Source organism: Hyla sarda, chromosome 2 (genome assembly GCF_029499605.1).
Source record: "Hyla sarda isolate aHylSar1 chromosome 2, aHylSar1.hap1, whole genome shotgun sequence".
Classification (NCBI taxonomy): Eukaryota; Metazoa; Chordata; class Amphibia; order Anura; family Hylidae; genus Hyla; species Hyla sarda.
The window spans coordinates 112545502-112568667 of record NC_079190.1 but is presented as its reverse complement, the minus strand read 5'-3'; the positions used below and the strand labels follow the sequence as shown (position 1 = coordinate 112568667).

The 23166-nt window shown below is 42.3% G+C and overlaps 1 protein-coding gene across 1 annotated transcript in view; it reads right to left on the bottom strand.

Annotated features, from left to right (window-relative positions):
- Positions 1-19752, bottom strand: part of RARG (retinoic acid receptor gamma) — a 214429-nt gene extending 194677 nt beyond the window's left edge. Inside the window, exon 1 of the mRNA XM_056555295.1 lies at positions 19698-19752. The gene's annotated coding sequence lies outside the window, so the exon portion shown is untranslated. The remainder of the gene's footprint in view (positions 1-19697) is intronic.
- Positions 19753-23166: the final 3414 nt, after the last annotated feature.

The following is a 23166-nucleotide window of genomic DNA, read 5'->3' as shown; positions in this document are numbered from 1 at the left end:
ATCTTAATAAATACAATGGGACTTACAATGAAAGTAAGTAGGGCAAAAGATTCTGTAGAGCCTGGTTTTACATATAAGGACAATCTGTATTATATGTATATATTGTTCTCAAGACCCCAGTTACATGCAACTATCTATGCAGATTTTTGGTATAGAAAAAAAGCATGCTACTTATTTCTGCAATATCCGTACAGAAAGGTTGGGAATATGCCCTACTGTGTGACAAAGTGCCTAATCTTTGTATGGGCCCAAAAAGATACAAGCTGCAAATCAGGGCACATCTGCGTGTCTAAATATTCTCCAGTGGAAATTTTTATTTTTTTTTTCAAATCAACTGTTTCCAGAAAGTTAAACAGATTTGTAAATTACTTCTATTAAAAATTCTTAATCCTTCCAGTACTTATCAGCTGCTGTATGCTCCACAGGAAGTTGAGTTGTTCTTTTCTGTCTGACCACAGTGCTCTCTGCTGACACCTCTGTCTGTGTAAGGAACTGTCCAGAGTAGGAGCAAATCCCCATAGCAAACCTATCCTACTCTGTTCCTTACATGGACAGAGGTGGCAGCAGAGAGCACTGTGGTCAGACTGAAAAGAACAACTCAGCTTCCTCTTGAGCATACAGCAGATGATAAGTACTGGAAGGATTAAGATTTTTTTAATAGAAGTAATTTACAAATCTGTTTAACTTTCTGGCACCAGTTGATTAAAAATATAAATTGTTTTCCACTGGAGTACCCCTTTAAGTCCCCCATACACATAAAGAAAAGATGTGCAAACCTGCCAACTGCACATTTCCATTAGAAATGTGTATGGGGGGGTTAAGGAGAGATAGCTGGCTAAATATTTGTTTGGCTGACAGTTTCTGAAGGTATGTAGGGCATTAACCCCTTCATGATCCAGCGATTTTTTTTATTTATTTATTTTTGCTCATGTTTTTTTGCTCCTCACATTCTAAGACTCATAACTTTTACATTTTTTTCACTGACAAAGTTGTATTTGTAACAGAGCTGGATGTGGATCCTCTAACCTGTGTGGCTGATGACACGGACCGTATCAGGGAGCGGAGTCTAAGGTGCTGCTGGTCTTCACCAGAGCCCGCAGCAAAGCCAGGTTGGGCTTGCTGAGGCAGGCGACACCCAGGTCGCTACCCCCAACACGGCTCGACCACACCGGTAGCTGGGCAAGGCGAGTTACCAAAAATTAGAAAAATTTAAGAAAAATAAGAGGTTTGTCAAATGCCATGTTCTGACCCCTATAACTTTTTTTTTACTTTTCCACCTCCAGAGGTATGTTAGGGTTTGTTTTGTTTCATCTATTATACATGCACCATGTGCTGTAATATTTAAAAGTACCACTTTTGTATATATATGACTATTTGATCACTTTAATGTTTTTCCTGGGACGTAATGTGACAAAAAATCTGTGATTTTGGCATTTGGAATTTTTTTGTGTTTACCCCTTTTACTGTGCAGCATCAGGAACATCATAATTTAGTTTTTTTGCCAGGGTGCCCAGAATATAAAATAACAAAGGGCACTCACCTGCTGCCGCTCTCTCAGTGTGTTTATTCCTGTGATTTCTTCTTCTGTGTTGCCCGTGGTCAACGCGTCACACTTGCTGGTCAGCAAATGCCATTGGTCGCCAGGGCAACTGCCGTTCAGCCTATCGCTGGCCAATGCAGGACATCGCTGCGGCCGGCGATTAGCTGAGCCTCAGTGTGATGTGCTGATAATGGCCAATGCGGAAGAAGACACTACTGGAGAACCGGAGTGTGATACCAGGACACCAAAGGATCGGCAGCAGGGGAGTCCCCTTTGTTATTTTATATTCTGGGTGCCCAGGCATAATGGGTTAATATTTTTCTATATGAGACATCTCCTTTAATGCATCATGCTGCCTCTGAGCCACAGTGTAACGCGTTGACCAAGGGTAAACCAGGAAGAGGCGGAAGCGGAGGAAAGCAGCGGCAGGGGAGTCTGGTTTATTGATTTATATGCCATGAGCCCGGGAATAAAACGGCAAAAAATTTGAGCATGGGACTTCTCTGTTAAAGGAAACAGGGATTGGATAATTGGATTTAACCCATACAATCCCATTGTCTATTGCTCCAACACACCCATTCATAGCTTTTTCCACCAATGTGTTGGATAGTGAGGTGCCATTTTCTAGGAACCTATAGAAAAGGTAGGACCTAGAGGAAGACATTTTATTATTCCTGTCCTAGATTTCACTATACAAATATTCTTACATGCAATAATAAACAGTCGATGACAAAAAATATAAAGATATGACAGGAAGGTGATGGCATCACAGGGGCGGAGCTCAGAGACAAGATCAAGACAAGTCTCCTGAGACAATAGAGAATGATGCCTTGCCTCCGGAGAGATGGAGGAGCCTGTGACAACACCACACTGACAATGAAAAGACTACACAACTTCCTGTCAGAGTTATTTCAAGCAAAAGCATGCTGAATCTATCACAATTTGTGTTAATACTATATTAGTTATATATCTTGAGGTGATATTCTTATTAAAAAACACATTTTGGATACTGGTAATCGCCTTTAAACTATTGTATAAGTAATATAAGATAACAGACCTGACTCATCTACACGAAGAGGGGTTTAGCTGATTTTCTGTGTACATCAGAAAAAGGCTCCTTGGGGGAAGCTATAAAAAAAATGTTTTAATCCAGCAAACCTAAAACTGGTCATACACATGAGATAGCTGCCATGGCTATTTCTCCCTACTTCCTCATAAACCCTATTTGAACCGTGAAAATGGAATAAGCTGCTGCCAGACACATTTAACAACATTAATATCATAACATTTTGTTATATAAAGGAACAAAGAAGAAAGTATAAGTAAAATAACTGAGCTGCGGTTTCATCCACAACCCATGAATAGGTCTGGGTGGTGCGTACCTATTTTTCTAATTTAAAACAACTCCCCTAAATGGGCACTTTGAAGCGTTACTGTCATTTGAAAATACTTCTGATATGTCACACAGACGTCAAAAGTCTTGATCGGTCAAGGTCTCAGTGCTGAGATCCCCACTGATTGTTAGATATACAGTGGTCCCTCAACATACGATGGTAATCCGTTCCAAACGGACCATCGTTTGTTGAAACCATCGCATGTTGAGGGATCCGTGCAATGTAAAGTATAGGACAGGGGTCTACAACCTGCGGACCTCCAGATGTTGCAAAACTACAACACCCAGAATGCCTGGACAGCCGTTGGCTGTCCGAGCATGCTGGGTGTTGTAGTTTTGCAACATCTGGAGGTCCACCGGTTGAAGACCACTGTTAGAGGAAGTTGTACTCACCTGTCCCCGCCGCTCAGGACCGTCACCGCTGCCCTGGATGTCGCCTTCCATCGCTGTCGCCGAGTCCACGGGGTGTCCCCGGCGCTCCGGCAAGGCCTCTGCGCCAGAGCCCCGAGGACAGGTAAGTTATCGTCACCGGAGCACACGGGGCACCGTAAACGGCTATCCGGCGGCAGCTGAAGCAGTAAGCACTGCCTGATAGCCGTTTATGCGATGGCCCCGACATAAAAAAGCATCGTATGTTGATGCTGCCTTCAACATGCAATGGCCTCTGAGAGGCCATCGAATGTTGAAATTATCATATGTCGGGGTCATCGTAGGTGGGGGGGTCACTGTAACTGGAAGAATCACATTGCTGTGTCCTGTCATGAGTCAGATCATCGTGTTTCTACCAGCTGTACCTAGTGATCGGTGGGGGTCTCAGCAAAACATTTTGCATGCCTGTGTAACCTGACAAAAGTTTTCTTTCTATGAGAGTAACCAGGATAGAACCATTAACCAGGATATAAAGGATTAAAAAATATTGCTGTTTCTTCCAGAAACATGACCACTCTTGTTCTCGATTTGTGGGTGATATTGCACCTCAGTTCAATTGAAGTGAATGGAGCCAAGTTGTAATACCACACACAACCTGAGGATAGGTGTGGTACTGTTTTTGGAAGAAAGCAACGATAGTTGTCCAATCCTCAATAACACTTTTAATTTGCGCTTCACGCACTGCCCTAATAGCGTGGACTTTATAGATACAGGTAAACTCACTGAGCATGTTCTGAGGAAATAAGATATGTATGTCCAATCTAAATGTATGTCCAATCTGTAAATCAGTCTGTCCACAACAAGTAAGAGACAAATCCTTTTGCACAGTCGACACTACCATTTTTAGGTGCAGATACCAAATGTAAAGTGGTCTGTCTTGGCCTTTATATGGCTTCTTTAGGATTGGCTCCAGGACATTGCTGGTAAGAGGCACAGTGTGCCAAATCCCCAAATCCACTCAAAACTTTCCCTGTGCCGTCGGGGTAGAGTGGTCCACATTTGAGGGGCCTCCAGCACTGCAGAACGCAGCCTCATGCACCCACAGGATTACAATTAAGAAACTATCTATATCCCACTCACCAATCTCTATCCCTGTGTCGCCAGGGTAGAGTAGGATACACACAAGGAAACCCCAGCGCCGCAGAGCGCATTGATTTTAACCCCTTACCAACACGCTGCTGCATGCAGTATATTGACCAGATACGAGCTATACAGAGACATCGCTACTCAGACTATTTGTAATCAACCATACAAGGCACGATCTCCATGCATACATCTATAAGCGCTACAGACTATTTGCCACACTGGGATACCAGCACTTTTTAGGCTGCATTCACACGGCCATCTAGACCCGTTCCGTTGTTAAAATTAAAAATTAAAAACGGAGTTTAAAAAAATGGACAATAAAGGATGCAAACGGATGTTATCCGTTTGCATCCGTAATTGTCCATTTTTTTAAAGTTTTTTTTTAAGTTTTTGTTCAGTTAATAAACCTCCCCCCTTCCCAAATTTTTTTTTGTTCTGAGCATGCTCAAAAGTAAAAACGGATGAAAAAAAAATGGATTGAGAAAACGGATGCAAACGGATGACATTAAAGGCTCATCTGTTTTCCGTAGACTTTAATGTTAAATTTACTGTATCCACTTTTTCTTCCGTTTTTTGGAGAGAAGAAAAAATACTGCATGTGCCGTTTTTCATGCCGTCAAAAAAAATCGGAAATGAGTGCAGACGGGTACAAACGGATTGTAAAAAAATACCATTGACATGAAAGTTTTTTTTTAAAACCGTTTTGAATCCGTTTACAGCCTGCAAAAAAGGAAACAAAACGGGGATGAAAAAAAAACAGGGACAGACGGCCGTGTGAACGCACCCTTACCCTGTATATTATATGTCTATTTTATTTTATTGTAAGAATATTTTATACATTCACTACCTTTCTTATCGTGGTGAGTCCAATGTAAGGGCCCTATATAGGAGACCACAAGCACTATCATTGTAATAATAAATTGTTTTAAATTAATTCACTGGATCTACATCATTTTTTACATATATTTTATATACACCCATTTATTGGTGACAATCAAGCCCAGACTTGAGGAAAGTGCACCCCCACTTTATACATTCTTTAGGATTGTGCTTGCTAATAATAATCTTACATGTTGCAAGGAATGTAACAAATTAAGTCCCAACTATAGCCTATTGTTTTCACAGGATCTTGAGATATTTACAATGCATTCAGAAAGTCCTCGGATGCTTTAATTTTTTTTCACATTTTGTTCTGTTGAGACATTTTGCTATAATAAAAAATGAAATAATTTCATAATTTTAGAAATATTTGCTAAATAAAAAATGATGCACATACACAAGACCTTTTGCCATGACACGTGATATTTAGCTCTGAGGCCTCCCATTTCTCTCGATCATCTCTGAGATGTTTCTACACTTTGATTGGAGTCATCTGTGGTAAATCCAGATGATTGGACATGACCTGGGCAGACACACTCCTGTCTATATAAGGTTTCACTGCAGAAAATGCGTAAAAAACAAGCCATAAGGCAGAAAGAACTGCCTGTAGAGCTCAAAGACTGGCCTGTGTGGATGCACAGATCTGGAGAAGAGTACATCCAAATGTCTGCTGATTTGTGGCCTCCATAATTCTTAGACTCTTCCTAAAGTTGGCCACCCCACCAAACTAAATGATCGGGGAAGAAGGGCCTTGGTAAGTGAGACAACCAAGAACCCAATGGTCACTCCAAAGATCCTGTGTGGAGATGGGAGAAACTTTGAAAAAAAATAAAAAATAAACCCAGGATCAAACCTTTTTGCTACAATCCTAAGTATTGTTGTTACGCCGAGCGCTCCGGATCCCTGCTCCTCCCAGGAGCGCTCGCGGCGTTCATCTCCGTGCAGCACCCGGTCAGACCCGCTGACCGGGAGCGCTGCACTAGTGTCACCGGCGGGGATGCGATCCGCGTAGCGGGACGCGCCCGCGGGTCGCATCACAATCTCCTCACCTGCCCCGTCCTCTGTCTGCTCAGTCCCGGCGCGCGCGGCCCCGCTCTCTAGGGCACGCGCCGGCTCTCTGAGATTTAAAGGGCCAGTGCGCCATTGATTGGCACCTGGCCCAATCAGTACCTGCACCTGTACCTTGCCTATTTAAACCCACTTCCCCTTCCTGTCCTGGCCGGATCTTGTTGCCTTGTGCCTAGTGAAAGCGTTTTTGTATTTTTGTATTTGCCCTTACCAGTGTTTCCAGACCTTCTGCCATAGCCCTTGACTACGAACCTTGCCGCCTGCCCTGACCTTCTGCTACGTCTGACCTCGCCTCTGTCTAGTCCTCCTGTACCACGCCAGTCTCAGCAGTCAGTGAGGTTGAGCCGCTACCGGTGGACACGACCTGGTTGCTACCGCCTCAGCAACACCATCCCGCTTTGCGGCGGGCTCTGGTGAAAACCAGTAGCAACTTAGAACCGGTCCTCCGGTACGGTCCACGCCAATCCCTCACTGACACAAAGGATCCACCACCAGTGTCCTCGCTGCATACCAGTCCGGATCCTGACAATTGTGTATGAATGAAACCAGACACTGTTCATCATGTGTCCAACATCATCCCTACAGTGAAGCATGGTGGTGGCAAAATCATGCTGTGGGGAGGGTTTTCAGTGGCTGGGACAGGGGCACCTATCAGGGTTATGGAATTGTTGAATAGAGCAAAGAAAAGAGATATTCACAATAAAAACCTGATCCTGAGTGCCCTGGACCTCAGACTGGGTCAAAGATTTACCTTCCAACAAGACAATGACCCTAAGTACAAAGCCAAGACAACACCTGAGTGGCTTAGGTCAACTCTGAATGTTCTTTAGTGGCCCAGTCAGTGCCCTGACTTGAACCCAATGGAACATCTCTGGAGAGACCTGAAAATGGCTTCCACCGATGGTCCCCATCCAACTTCACAGAGCTTGAGAGGAGCTGCAGTAAAGAAAATCCCAATATCCAGGGGTACAAACCTTGTGGTATTATCCCCAAGAAGACTGGAGGCTACAATCGCTGGCAATGGTGCCGAGTAAAGGGTCTAAATACTTATGTCAATGCAATATTTAAGTTTTTCCTTTCTAATACATTATAAAGATTTGTAACATTCTGTTTTCACGTTGTCATTATGGGGTATTGTGTGCAGAATGGTGAAAAACTAAATTTTTTAAATTTTATTTTACTTCAATCCCACAACATAAAAAATGTGAAAAAAGTACAAGGGTCTGAAGTCTTTCCGAATGTACTTTAAAATAGTACACATGCACCATTTAAACTAGAAGCTCATTTACAAAAGAAATTTTGAGTAGAAGGATCATTTTTGCATTTGCAAAACTCAAAGCTTAAAGGCAAAAATCTGTATTTTGTCATTTGTATGTGTTTTGTTTTTAAAGAACTTTACCCACCCATCTTTAAAACGGCTTAGTCTTAATATTTCTGTCTTATCAATTTTATTTCCAGAAGCCAACAGAGTTTTGGTCTAAATTTTGGTGCCGAATTTTTGAACGTGCATTTCCTGCAATTTGCATCTGCAGTGTTATCTGAACTTTTGTTAAACCTGCTTGCACATGTCACCCAAAGTGTTTCTGTATATGTTACACAGTAATTATAGGCTCACTAAAGAGACTCAAAATCTTTGCCAGGTCACTGGCCCTAAGGGACTCAGCCAGACAGCTCTGGATTCAAATTGTTCCTATCTCTTGCTAGTACTGTTCCCCAGATGTGCGCAGTCTACAACATTTTTCTAGCAGCTTGAGAATGAGATATGTGTTTTATAAGTTTTGGAAAAAAATATTTAAGGAGCTGCTAAGGCTTCCGTTTTTAATGCAGTTTTGGTCATAGTTTTGAAGCAGTTCCAAACACAGGAGTGAGTACAAGAGGAATATTAATCCCACTTGTACTTTTTTTAGAGCTACTCCTGCCCCACCTGCATTAATAACTGATGTATGAATCTATCTTTAGGGTAGGGTCACACATACCGTATTTTGCTGCGTATTTGCTGCTGCGTATTTTCTAACAAATTGTATTTAGCTACCCATTGACTTCAATGGGCAGAAAAATACACAGACGCAAATACGCAGCAAAGTATTTACCCCTTAAAGGGGTTCTCCGCTGCCCTGCTTCTGGAGCTCCGCTCCCCAGCGTCCGGAAGTTTATTGTTCCGAATGGCTGTGTGCAGGCTTCCGTGTTCAGGGCCGCCCCTCGTGATGTCACGCCCGCCCCCTTGTGTATTAGCTGGAGGCACCCTGGTTGGGAAACACTGACAGTGATTACAGCTCCCAGCAGATCTTTCTTACTTTTATATGTACGATCTTGCTTTATCAGTATTAGTTATCTACTTATTTTTCTTTAATCCTCACGTTTTCCTATTTTTGGATGACATTTTGGTGGCTTCAGAACCAATTACCAGGTTTCCATAGAGTTTCCATAGAGTTAGGGTCTCAACATACAATGGTTTCAACGTCCTGGAACCAATTAATATTGTAACTTGAGGGATCACTGTATAGTGAAAAAAGAATAGATGTCCAAAGGTAAAAGTAGTAGTTATCAACTTTCCACAGGGCCCGAATGGCATATAAATGTGCATTGTATACTGCATTAACCCCCTCTTCTAATGGAAAGCTCTAGGTAACCTAATTTTCGGCTGTACCCCTGAGACATGCTGATGGGACAACATCTTTTTGCTTATCATCAACGCTCTATAGGACAAGCTTTGAAATCCATAGAATCTATTTCTTGAATTGTACTCTTTGCTGTTCTCCCCTTAGAGAGGCCAGAACGACAGGGCATCAATGAAAACAAGCAACTTCTTTAAGAACATTTTAGACAACTACTGTGTTGTCAGTGTCCGCGCTTGTATGAGTTTGCAAGCGCAGGCTACACCGTTAAAAATAGCACCAATTTCCCACACTTCAGTCAAAAGTAATTGTATGTTACCATCGTGATTCAGAGTTTATTTAGAACTGCCATAGAAAAATAAAGATGTTTTTCCCGTCTGCAATGAACATAATTCACGTAACTTTACTAAACGCAGTACAATTAAAACGTTCAGACTGTAATTTACACAATCTAATGTAGACGACCATAGACCTGACTTTTCCACAATGAAACTGTAAAAGCAGAACATCAGATGATAAACATCTGTGGAGGAATGAGACTATCATGCCAATGAAATTAGCTCTAAACCGGAGCAGGAGGGCACAAGCTCTTTTGGCCTTAGGGGGCATTGTCAGATTGTGACTTTAAAGGGGTACTGCGCTGAAAACCTTTTTTCTTTTAAATCAACTGGTGGCAGAAAGTTAAACATATTTGTAAATTACTTCTATTAAAAAATCTTAATCCTTCCAGTACTTATTAACTGCTGAATGCTACAGAGGAAATTCCTTTCTTTTTGGAACACTGATGACATCACGAGCACAGTGCTCTCTGCTGACATCTCTGTCCATTTTAGCAACCATGCATAGCAGATGTAGGCTAAGAGCAGTATGGTGGCTCAGTGGTTAGTACTGCTGCCTTGCAGTGCTGGGGACTTGGGTTCAAATCCCACTAAGGACAACAATAAATAAAGAGTTATTATTATTATAATAACGTCAGCAGAGAGAACTGTGCTTGTGATGTCATCAGAGAGCATTCCAAAAAGAAAAGAATTTCCTCTGTAGTATTCAGCAGCTAATAAGTACAGAAAGGATTAAGATTTTTTAATAGAAGTAATTAACAAATATGTTTAACTTTCTGCCACCAGTTGATTTAAAAGAAAAAAAGTTTTTCATCGGAGTACCCCTTTAAGGGGCTTCAAGAAAGTTTTGGATGCTTAAAACATTAATAGTTTACAGACTAGTAGGGTGGTCCACAAAATATTTTCTTTTATTTTTGGGCTGACTTTTTTTTACTGGGGACACTCTGGATGCGTTATTACTAATAAGGGGCATTATAATGGCACTAATAATAATGGGGGCAGTCTGCTGGCACTATTAATAGTGGGGAAACTCATAGGAGTATGGAGAGGGCTTGGGCATTTCGAATAGCCGAGGGCCACCATTTAAAGCTGGTACAAAGACATTTTCGTTGCTGGCTATTAACTGCTTAAATGCTGCTGTCAAAACTGACAGCAACATTTAAAGGGGTACTCCGATGAAAAACTTTTTTTTTTTTTTTTTTTTTAATCAACTGGTGCCAGAAAGTTAAACAGATTTGTAAATTACTTCTATTAAAAAATCTTAATCCTTCCAGTTCTTATTAGCTGCTGAAGTACTGGAAGGATTAAGATTTTTTTTAATAGTAAATACAAATCTGTTTAACTTTCTGGCACCATTTGATTTGAAAAAAAAAAAAAGTTTTCCACCAGCGTACCCCTTAAAATAGTGTACTATAGTAAGATATTAATCTGTATGAGCAATTAAATGAATGCGATTCCAGGCCTGGGCCTGGCTGGGATAAGGGAGAACCCGATTTGCACATTTCCCAGCCAGATCCTGTCCCCGTATGACATTAACATAGTGTGAACCCAGCCTTATACAAAGTAGATCTCCTTTACGTTTTAAAATTAACTTTTTAAATGAAAAATTGGAAAGGGTGGGGGGATTGAAATTGTTATTGTTGGGGAGGGGGTATATTTAAAAAAAACATTTTTTAACTTTTTTTCTTTTTTTATACTAATGTATAGAGCAGGGGGAGGGGAGGTGTTCGTCGATCTCACTTAAGTTAAGCAGCAAACCGCTGCGGCAATGCCTGGACCCCGTACAGGAGGTCGCGGGGGGTCCCAGCGTTCAGATCTCCCGCAATCAGACACTGCCTATAGAGAATAAGTGTTGGGCTGTATTCACACTGGGGGAGATTTATCAAAACCTGTGCAGAGGAAAAGTTGCCCATAGCAACCAATCAGATTGCTTCTTTCATTTAATTCATCATTCATCAAAATGAAAGAAGCAATCGGATTGGTTGCTATGGGCAACTGGGCTACTTTTCTTTGCACTGGTTTTGATAAATCTCCCTTACTATGTTTATGTCATATGGGGACTGGATTCGGCTGGGAAATGTGCACACTTTTTGCTCCCGTATCCCAGCCAGGCCCAGGCCCGAAATCGCATTCATTTGATTGAGCCGAGCAGAGTCAGATAGTGACTCCGGTCGGCTCATTTTTGCCCCTTATCCGGTTATCTGGCCAGACTGAAAACCACAGAATACTGTCACTATCTGACTTCAAATGAATGAGATGCAGGGCCAGGCTGGGATACGGAAATGACAGGTTTCCACATTTCCCAGCCAGATCCGGTCCCCGTATAACATAAATGTAGTATGAATGCAGCCTAACACTTATCCCCTATAGGCAGTGTCTGATCATGGGGGATCCGAACACTGGGACCCCCTACGATCTCCTGTACGAGGTCCAGGTATTGCTGCGGCTGTGCGCAGCTAAATTTAAGTGAGGTTGACGAACACGACCCCCCCATACAGCTCTATAGGACAGGCAGGGATTCATGAATGCTGCATCTAGCTTCTTCCATAGAGATACATGGATATGGCGTGTCGGCCGCGATGTCATGCTGCAGCCAACACGCCTCCTGCACGGGAGAGCCGCGGCAGAGTGTGGACCCAGTACAGGAGATCGCGGGGGGTCCCAGCATTCGGACCCCCCACGATCTGCAGGATAGGGGATAAGTGCATATATCGCAGATCTCCTTAAAATATATATATATAAATAGGTATCTAAATTTAAACAAAAAAGTGGTAAATAAAAGCATTATGTGGGAGAGTTATCAAAACCTGTCCAGAGGAAAAGTTGCTGAGTTGCCAATAGCAACCAATCAGATCGCTTCTTTCATTTTGCAGAGACCTTGTTAAAAATGAAAGAAGCGATCTGATTGGTTGCTATGGGCAACTGCACCACTCTTCCTCTGGACAGGTTTTGATAAATCTCCCCCATATATGGCTTTTAAAAAGCGAGGAGGAAAAAATGAAAACGCAAAAAACGAAAATTGGCTGCGGTCTTAATGCTTAAAGGGTTGGGCACTCTGTTGGCTCAGATAATAATGGGGGACATTCTACAATACAAGGGAAGGATAGGACAAGGGATGACAAGTAGCACAGGCTTTGTGGGGGTATGAGAGACAGAAAAGTGGGTGGTAAGTAGCAAGAGCTCCGAAAAGGGGAAGGGTAGCGGAGTAGACAAAGGGGCTTTGTTTCTATCAGGATGGGGGCTGCAAATAAAGGCATTGCAGGATGGATGTACTACATAAGGCCTGATTCATAACTTTAGAGAGAGTGCTACTGGGGCATTCGCATGAGATGAGGTCCCAAAAAGCCAGAAGCTTTGTATTTAAGGGGTACAAAAAGGAACACTATTCTTGACATAGGTTGTGGTAATATGGCAACTTGATCCTATTCACGCTTATAAGACAGTCCGTAGACAAGCATGGCACTATATTGGACAGTCCTAGACAACCACTTGTATAGAGCTAGTCCAGTACCCGTCAGAAGTACCCCTTATGGTTTGAAGTTGCTATATAAGCTGCAATGTAACTTTGGATCACATATTTATGGGAAAACAACCCTATCCCAATCACTACAAGACCAAACAGCAGGGGGCAGCTTTTCCCTTATGGGACAGGTCTTTATGCAGATACGGCTCCTTATCTCTATAGATGTCTATTTCAAATGTAAGTACATATAGGTGTATAAGTAAATGGGATTCTCCATTGATTAAACCATGGTTGTGAGACCGTATTAAAGTGTTTCCTGACCAGTGTGCCTCCAGCTGTTGCAAAACTACAACTCCCAGCATGACTGGACAGCCTTTGGCTGTCCGAGCATGTTGGGAGTTGTAGTTTTGCAACAGCTGGAGGCACACTGATAGGGAAACACTGCTGTCTTGCTATATGTGTATTTCTGTAATGGACCTCCAAAAGACTGTCCAATTCTCAAATATTGTCCAAAGTCAAGTACTGGTAATATAGGGGAGATTTATGAGAATCTGTGTAGAGGGAAAGTGGTGCAGTTGTCCATAGCAACCATTCCGTTTTATTATAAAATAAAGAAATAGCATAAAATGTGTCGGACACTTAAAAAGTTTAAAGGGAATCTGCCATGTTAAACATGCAGACCAATCTGCAGGAGGAGCTGATCAGATTGGGCTAAATAGTCAGGTGGTGGTCATACATAGTGATTGACAGCTACTTGCTCACTTATATACAGATAAATGTCAATCATGGAGTAGGACCCCCTACTCATTTCGTAGGACCACCTACTCATTTCGTAGGACCACCCACTTGACTATTTAGCCAAGAATAAGCAGATGTGTCTATAAATAAATAACAAGTTATCCTGGAACTTTCCCCATAAAACTATATATCAATCTGCTCAGCTCCAATATTTTCTATTGTCATGTGAAAATGTCTTTAGGTAATAAATAAAAGTGCGCTCTCCTAAAACGAGACAAAAGTAACTCTCTAACGCCTGTAAACCAATATAATAAAAGCCATATGTTTAGTACACTGTACACACACAAATACATATGCATATCATTGTTACAAATAAGTATATTGATGTTGGTTATACTCAGGGGCCAAGTCCTGGGGAAAAAAGTGTGGAAACTCACCCTAGATTTCCACTTAAAGGTGTACGAGACACCTTATACCCTATCAAAAAGGATAGGGGATAAGATGTCTGATCCTGGGGGGTCCCGCCGCTGGGGACCCTCACGTTCTCCCCGCTGCTCCCTGAGTTCAGCATCAGAGGCTCATGATGTCACGGCCCCTCAATGAAAGTCTAAGGTCTCCTGCTAATGGGAACTGCGTTCCAGCTGTAGAAAAAGTGCAGGAACTCGGTTCCCATGAGTTCCTGCAGGACTTGAGCCCTGGTTATACTTATTTGAGTTATTTTAGGTTCTTTTACTATGGAAAAATAAGCATAATGTATTATAGTATTGTATCGGAATACAATGACATGCATAATCAGATGCCATAACTATGCATATTATTATTAGCACACATTTTATAGTTTGCATAATGAAGCACAGGTCACTTTATTATAGTTTATTCATAAGTCATAAGTCTATGAAAATAGGGAAATATTGCCAGTTTAAGTATACCTGAGATATATCCCCATACTATACAACGGCAGATCATTATAGAGCGCACGTCAGTGAAGTACAGCAGGAGCGCTGGAGTCCGTGGTGACTGGTGGTGCACTGTGCATGTCTGGCAGGGATACTACCGGCGCATGCGCAGAGGCACGATGACGTGAATGGTCTCCGGCGAGATTCTCCTGCGTCTCACGAGACGTGCGCCAGATCAGGTGATCGCCGCATAATGGGCGGAAGCGCGAATGGCGTTCCGGAAGTAGCGTGCTTGGTGGGACAGTATATAAAGGAGCAGAGGACAAACAAATAGCTTGTCCTCTGAGGAAGGAGCCCAAACAGCTGTAGGGGTAGCGGTGGCAGGCAGACACAGTCCCACATGGGTAAGATAATAGTCACTGTGTTAATAGCAAGTGTGAAAAAATGTGAAGTTCATGCAAGTGATCACTGATACGCTTTGAGGCTGTTGTCCATGAGTAAAGTGAAACAATATTCAGCTCACCTCTCCCAACTTGGTGCACGGACCCATGCCCGGCCAGGCACACACCACCGAATGAAACAAAAGCAGGAGGTCCAGCACTTCAAAATATGCAGCTTTTATTGTGAAAACAACACACGTACAAGCAGTTGTAAGACGCGTTTCAAGCGTTTCGTCTGATAAACTGCTTGTACGTGTGTCGTTTTCACAATAAAAGCTGCATATTTTGAAGTGCTGGACCTCCTGCTTTTGTTTCGTTCTATTAATTATGAGTGCAGGGGTACCTATTTATGTCCCTGGGGATATACAGTTTCAGAGGTGAGAGGAGGTGATGTATAGGCATATCATGAGATACCATATTGCTACACTATAAGTACTATATACAAATAATCTGTGTCTCTTGGTTCCGCATTTTAATGGGTATTCCTGCCTGTAATATTTTATTATAATTGTTGTATATTTATTTGGAATAAAGTGGTAAATTGTTTGGAATCATAAATTCTAATGTTTTTTCTTTCATATACAAAGGTATGTATATTAGTCAGAGACCCCGCATCCGTCTCCTGTTCACCCGCACTATAACCCGCTACATTGGGTATAATGTGGGTGAACAGGTGACCGTTTTCCTTTAATAGGCTTTGATGCCACCACGTGCACCACCATCTCAGTCGTGTTGATACTTGTCTACTATCTCTGTACTTTGCAGACAGTCTGGGACTGGCACCATGGATGGCATAAGTGTATTCCCCTGGCTGCTATACTTTACAATTATAACACAATATCATCTAACAAAGGATCTGCTATTCAGTTGTGCTGGGCGCGAATATTCGCAATGCAAATATTTATCGCGGATATCGCATTTACGCAAATTCGCAAATATTGCGAATATAGCACTAAATATTCGCAATTATGAATATTCACATTTTTTTCACAGTACACATCACAGTGACCATCCCTCCCTGCTTCCAGCTTGTGGTGTAAACAAGGCTCCAATACTAGTTACTGTCTCAGAACGGTGGGTGCCCAAAAATTTGCGCATATTGATCCCTCCCTTCTTTTAGCTCTTTTATCATGCGATATTGCGCATGCGCATGCAAAATTTATGGAGAATGCGCATGCGAATTTTATGGCACATAGTAAAAAGAGGACGAGAATATTGCAAATATGCAAATTTTGCGAATATATGACGAATATTCATCCATATATTCGTGAAATATCGCGAATTCCAATATAGCCTATGCCGCTCAACACTACTATTCAGGCAATTCACTCTGCATATTTTCTAATGCCATGTGAAAATGTCTTTAGGTAATAAATAAAAGTGCGCTCTCTTAAAACGAGACAAAAGTAACTCTCTAATGCCTGTAAACCAATATAATAAAATCCATATGTTTAGTACACTGTACACACACAAATACACATATATATATATATATATATACACATAGCAACAGAAGAATACAGCAGGTATTAAGCCAGGTCCATATAATAGTTTGGAATCAATAGTGCTGGCCAACTTATCCTTTGTTTATATATATATATATATATATATATATATATATATGTATATATCCCAAAAAGAATTTATGAGTCAGCAATGAGTCCAAATAAATCATACCATAATGTTCAGCCAAAAGAGCCGCAATTTATTAATTTGTTACTTTGAAGTGTTATCCTGGGACTGGGCAGCCGCGCAAATCTCCCATTTCTGTCACACTCCCTACAATCTAAGTGTCTTCAACACACAAACCAATGCTGTGGTTACCTAACCACATCACAGGGTCACTAAACCGCTCTTCCCCGAACTCCCTCCTTTTACCATCATCCTCCTGCGGTACCACACACAAAATCACAGAGCCGCAGTCAGACACGGCTCCGGGGGGCAACAGGCGGAGCAGGAAAAGGGTGCTGTTGCTTTACCCTTATGCCAACCCCCCCCCCCCCCCCCCTCCTCTGAGTTCACCTCATCTCACCTCCTTCCCCCCAATACCCTCTTCTTCAACCTCCTCCTCTAGAAAACAAAATATTAAAGCATGTTGAAAAATAATAAATGACAGTGGAGACTCCTGCTGGTCATCTTGGGAATTGCACTGGTTAATATTTTTTGTCCCAACTCAGCAAAGGGTTAAGGGTAAAGGTGAGCAAGGTTAGTACATAGCCAAGTCTACAGTACAGTACACAAAGTGTAAAGTGACATAGCATAACGCTGTGTTTTCCAACCAGTGTGCCTCCAGCTGTTGCAAAACTACAACTCCCAGCATGCCCAGACAGCCTTCGGCTGTCTGGGCATGCTGGGAGTTGTAGTTTTGCAACAGCTGGAGGCACGCTGGTTGGAAAACACTGGCATGACGGATATATGTAGAAGCATAGTGTTTTATATTTTTTAGTCCCAGTTGCACTACCAATGTCCTATAGTAAGTCCATGACTTAGGATAATGTAGTAGGTTTACCTGCAGTCCCATACAAAGGCAACAAAAACATATTCTAACATCAAAACGATATGTGCCAAATGGCAAAGCCAGCTCCCCTTTTGCGAAGCGATGTCGAGAACTGATTGTAAAAATTACGCAAACTAACAGTAAATAATCCATCTTTATAAGTGCCGCAATGTAAATGCATAATACCGTAAACATAATAGAGACAAACAAAAGTAAAAATGCATAAACAAATGTTATTAATTTATTAAAATTACATTTCGGGAAAGCAGATATGAAATAACGCAGAAGCGAAAAGCCCAAACTTAGAAGAAAGAGTAGGCTATAATGGGAAAAATGGTGATTATTTTCTATGATATGATGCTTTAGAGTGAAAACTAATAATTAGGCTATGTTCACACAGGACTTAAATGCTGCAGATTTTAACTTCCGTATTGAAGTTCATTTGGGGAAAATCTGCAACAACTCTGTATTTAAAGGGGTGGAAAACATTTTTTTTTTTTTTAAATCAACTGGTGCCAGAAAGTTAAACAGATTTGTAAATGACTTCTATTTAAAAAAAAAAAAATCTTTATCCTTCCAGTACTTTTTAGCAGCTGTGTGCTACAGAGGAAATTCTTTTCTTTTTGAATTTCTTTTTTTTTGTCTTGTCCACAGTGCTCTCTGCTGACACCTCTGTCCGTGTCAGGAACTGTCCAGATGCAGGGTGCGTTCACACGCTAGTAACTAGCAGAGGGTTTCGCGCTGCGGGAAACCCACTGGGAGTTACGCTACCATTCATTTGAATGGGTCCGCGGTCAGTCCGCAAATCTGACATTATTGCGGACTGTCTGTAAACCAATTTAATTCAATGGTAGCGTAACTCGCTGCCGGATTCCCACACCGGGAAACCCACTGCTAGTAATAGCGTGTGAACGTACCAGCAATGGGGATTTTTTCCTGCTCTGGACAGTTCCTGATATGGGCATCAGGTGTCAGCAGAGAGCACTGTGGTCAACAGAAAAAAAAAAAAAAAGAATTTCGTCTGGAGCATACAGCTGCTAAAAAGTACTGGAAGGGTAAAGATTTTTTAATAGAAGTAAATTACAAATCTGTTTACCTTCCTGGCACCAGCTGATTTAAAAACTTTTTTGGGAGTACCCCTTTAAGCCCTAGCAAAAACTTCCTTGTGCCTTCGAATAGTCTCCTCCATACCGGCAAAATTCTGCGCCTACCAGCTATTACATTGTATTAGGAGATCTGTCCAGAAAAGCTGCAGAGGTTGCAGGTCAGGAAGCCACAAGTTAGGGGGGGGTTCACACCACGTTTTTCAAGTACGTTTCCAGTATACGTTTTCATTATTGAAAACATATGGAACCGTATTGAAAACCGTTTACATAGACAAATAATTGAAAACTAGATGCACCTGGTTGCGTACGGTTTGCTCGCAATACGGTTTTCTCCCATACTCAAAATCGTGGTTGACCACAATTTTGTCTCCGGTTTAAAAACCATACTGCAGCCGCGTACGTTTTTTTTTAACATGGACGTCAATGGGAAACGCACATGTATACGTTTCCATATGGGAAACCGTATACGGTTTTTACTTTGCACATGCGAATTTGAATCCTAAAGTCCCCACCCAAGACCCCTCCCATTAAAAATGGGAAAAATTTTCAAAAACTTTGTTTTTTTTAAAAATAAAACCGGACGGAACTGTATGCACTTTTAAAAACAGTATACAGTTAACTTTTTCCCATACTGTTCCATCCGTTTTTTTCTGCCATACGGTTTTCTTTAGAAAAACTGATTGAAAACAGTATGGCAGAAACGTTATGTGAACCCAGCCTTGGGGTGTGAGAGCCTGAAGCATCTTAGGGTGCAAGTAAATGGAGAAAGGAAAGGTAAAGTTCTATGGAGAGGAAGAAATAGGAGGAGGAAGAAGTAGTAAAAAGTAAGAATGAAGAGAGAAGAGTCAGGGACAGAAGGGGGAAGAAAATGACCAAAATATTCCAAGGAGGTTTGTAGACAGAGCGAGATGACAGCCATGACCTCTGCCCTTCCTCAGCCAAACAATAAAGCAACGTGTCAGAAGACATTGTGCCCGGCTCCGACCACAGAGGGCAGATGACCGGGGGAGGCAGCAGACGAGGGGAAAGCACAGGACAAGGGGCACCAGCCGGGATCAATTATTGGAGGAAAAAATCTCCTCTAACTTCCTGAGATGAGAAATCTTCCCTCCTCCCAGAAAAAGTTCCCTAAAAGAAAACAATAGCCCCCCCCCCCCCCCCCCCCCCCCAACCAATTGACATCAGTGCCGGGAGCCACTGGACACTCACCTTGTCCACAAGTACAGCCTCCAGCTGAGAGGATCCCGCCGCACGTACCTGGCTGTGTGAATGCGTCTGTATCCGTCGTCACACAGCACAGTGAGTGTGTATGTGTGTGTGAGTGTGTGAGTGCTCTCGCCTCCTCTCCACTTACACTACCAACTCATTACAATCTGCTATTCATAACCCAGGTCATGTGACAAAATATAAAGCACATTTTTTTTGCTCTTCACAAACCACAGAATGAATTTCAGTGGAAAGCACGGAAAATCTACACCCCCCCCCCTCTTCTGGCTGTGCCATTCCAGGCAATGTAATTTCAGTCATTATATGACCATCCTCCTGGAGAGGCCTGGACAACATTCCTGTGTACATAAATACATGTGTGCAGGACGGACGTGTGCCAGGGCATGGTGGAGGGAGGGTCACGGCTCACAGCTACCCAAAAAGTCACCAAGGGGGAGAGTATGCAGCAAGCTTTACTACTTACTTCACAACTGCTGTAGTTCTGGCTTACTGGGAAAGCTGGGTAACAATCAAGCTTTACTACTTATTTCACAACTACAGTAGTTCTGGCTTACTGGGAAAGCTGGGTAACAATCAAGCTTTACTACTTATTTCACAACTGCTGTAGTTCTGGCTTACTGGGAAAGCTGGGTAACAATCAAGCTTTACTACTTATTTCACAATTGCAGTAGTTCTGGCTTTCTGGGAAAGCTGGGTAACAATCAAGCTTTACTACTTATTTCACAACTGCTGTAGTTCTGGCTTACTGGGAAAGCTGGGTAACAATCAAGCTTTACTACTTATTTCACAACTACAGTAGTTCTGGCTTTCTGGGAAAGCTGGGTAACAATCAAGCTATACTACTTATTTCACAACTACAGTAGTTCTGGCTAGGTTTTTCATTAAAGAGAAAAGGCTATATCTGTTCCTGGGAAAGCTGGGTAACAATCAAGCTTTACTACTTATTTCACAACTACAGTAGTTCTGGCTAAGTTTTCATTAAATAGAAAAGGCTATATTTGTTCTTGGGAAAGCTGGGTAACAATCAAGCTTTACTTCTTATTTCACAACTACAGTATGTCTGGCTAGGTTTTCATTAAAGAGAAAAGGCTATACCTGCTCTTGGGAAAGCTGGGTAACAATCAAGCTTTACTACTTATTTCACAACTATAGTAGGTCTGGCTTTCTGGGAAAGCTGGGTAACAATCAAGCTTTACTACTTATTTCACAACTACAGTAGTTCTGGCTAGGTTTTCATTAAAGAGAAAAGGCTGTATCTGTTCTTGGGAAAGCTGGGTAACAATCAAGCTTTACTACTTATTTCACAACTACAGTAGTTCTGGCTAGGTTTTCATTAAATAGAAAAGGCTATACAGTGATCCCTCAACTTACAATGGCCTCAACATACAATAGTTTCAACATACAATGGTCTTTTCTGCCCCATTGTAACTTGAAACCAGACTCAACATACAATGCTACGGACAGTCCAGATCTGTGATACCTGTCACAACTGGAGGAACTGACCAATCAGAATGGGCATTTTACTGGTAAATCACCTGTATTACTGAAGTGCATGCACTGACTGGTGTCTGGTAGCGCCCCCTACAGTACAGGGAGGAACTACAAGTTCCGTACTACTCCTTACCTGTGCCAGGGTTAGCTGCTCCTTTAGACACCTAGTAAGGGCGGCTCCATTTGGGACACTGTGTGTACTGTATAGGACCCTGAAGAAGCTCCTGTCCTCTACATAAACCATTGTTTCCCAACCAGGGTGTCTCCAGCTGTTGCAAAACTACAACTCCCAGCATGCCCGGACAGCCAACGGCTGTCCGGGCATGCGGGGAGTTGTAGTTCTGCAATAGCTGGAGGCACCCTGGTTGGGAAACACTGACGTAGACAGTGATTTACAGCTCCCAGCAGATCTTTCTTACTTTTATATGTAAGGACTTGCTTTATCTCTATTAGTTATCTACTTATTTTTCTTTAATTCTCACTTTTTCCTTTTTTTTTGGATGACATTTTGGTGGCTTCAGAACCAATTACCAGGTTTCCATAGAGTTATGGTCTCAACATACAATGGTTTCAACATACAATGGTCGTCCTGGAACCAATTAATATTGTAACTTGAGGGACCACTGTATCTGTTCTTGGGAAAGCTGGGTAACAATCAAGCTTTACTACATATTTCACAACTACAGTAGTTCTGGCTAGGTTTATCATTAAAGAGAAAAGGCTATATCTGTTCTTGGGAAAGCTGGGTAACAATTAACGTAACCCAGCTTTACAGAAACCCTGAGCAGAAAATCTGAAAAGTTTTGCAGATAAATGAAAACAAAGGATGCACTCAGGGAAGTATTTACTCAATAAACTCCATTAGGGTACATTCACACGTACGCAGATTTGATGCACAGGATTTACTGCTGCAGATTTCAATCTTAATAAATGACTGAGCACAGCTTCTAATCTGCAGTTACAAATCCTGCGCATCAAATCTGCACAGGATCCTGTACGTGTGAACGCACCCTTAGAGTACATTCACATGGGAAGACTTAGGCTGGGTTCACACTGCAGAATTTCTGCCGGAGATCGAGCCGGCGGCGCTAGGACCGAGCAGACTGCATTGCTGCCCCCATAGACTGCAATGCATTTTTGGGTGGATCTTTTGAGAAATCTGCTTAGAAATGTATTGCCATCTATGGGGACGGCAATGTAGTCTGTGCAGTCCTAGTGCCGCCAGCTCGATCAACGGCAGAAATTCGACCCAGAAATTCCACAGTATGAACCCAGCCTTAGGGTCTATTCACACGGGCGGAATTTCTATTTGTGGAATTCCACCCCAAATGAAAGCCCAATAGACTTCTATGGGATTCATACTTCTGAATTTCCACATGCAGAATTTAGGCACCAGTTCCGCACTAATTCCACACAAAATCCGCACAAGCCAGAAACCACCCAAGAAAGTGGAAGCGGAATTGGTGCGGAAATTCCGCCCATGTGAATAGACCCCAAGGCTGGGTTCACACTGCAGAATTCCTGGGCAGAATTTCTGCCGAAAATCAAGCCGGCGGCGCTAGGACCGAGCAGACTGCATTGCTGCCCGCTTAGACTGCAACGTATTTCTTGGTGGATCTTTTGGGAGATCTGCTCAGAAATGCACTGCCATCTATGAGGACGGCAATGCAGTCCGCGCGGTCCTAGTGCCACCAGCTCGATCTCCAGCAGAAATTCTGCCCAGAAATTCCACAGTGGGAACTCAGCCTTACGTTCTATTCATACGGCAGAATTTCCGATTGCAGAAATCTGCCTTTAAATTAAAGCCCATAGACTTCTATGGGATTCCGCACTCCCATTCACACTTCTGAATTTCCGCTTGCGGAATTCCGCTAGCAGATATTCAGAAGTGTGAATGGGAGTGTGAAATCCCATAAAAGTCTATGGGCTTTAATTTGAGGTGGAATTCCGCAAGTGGAAA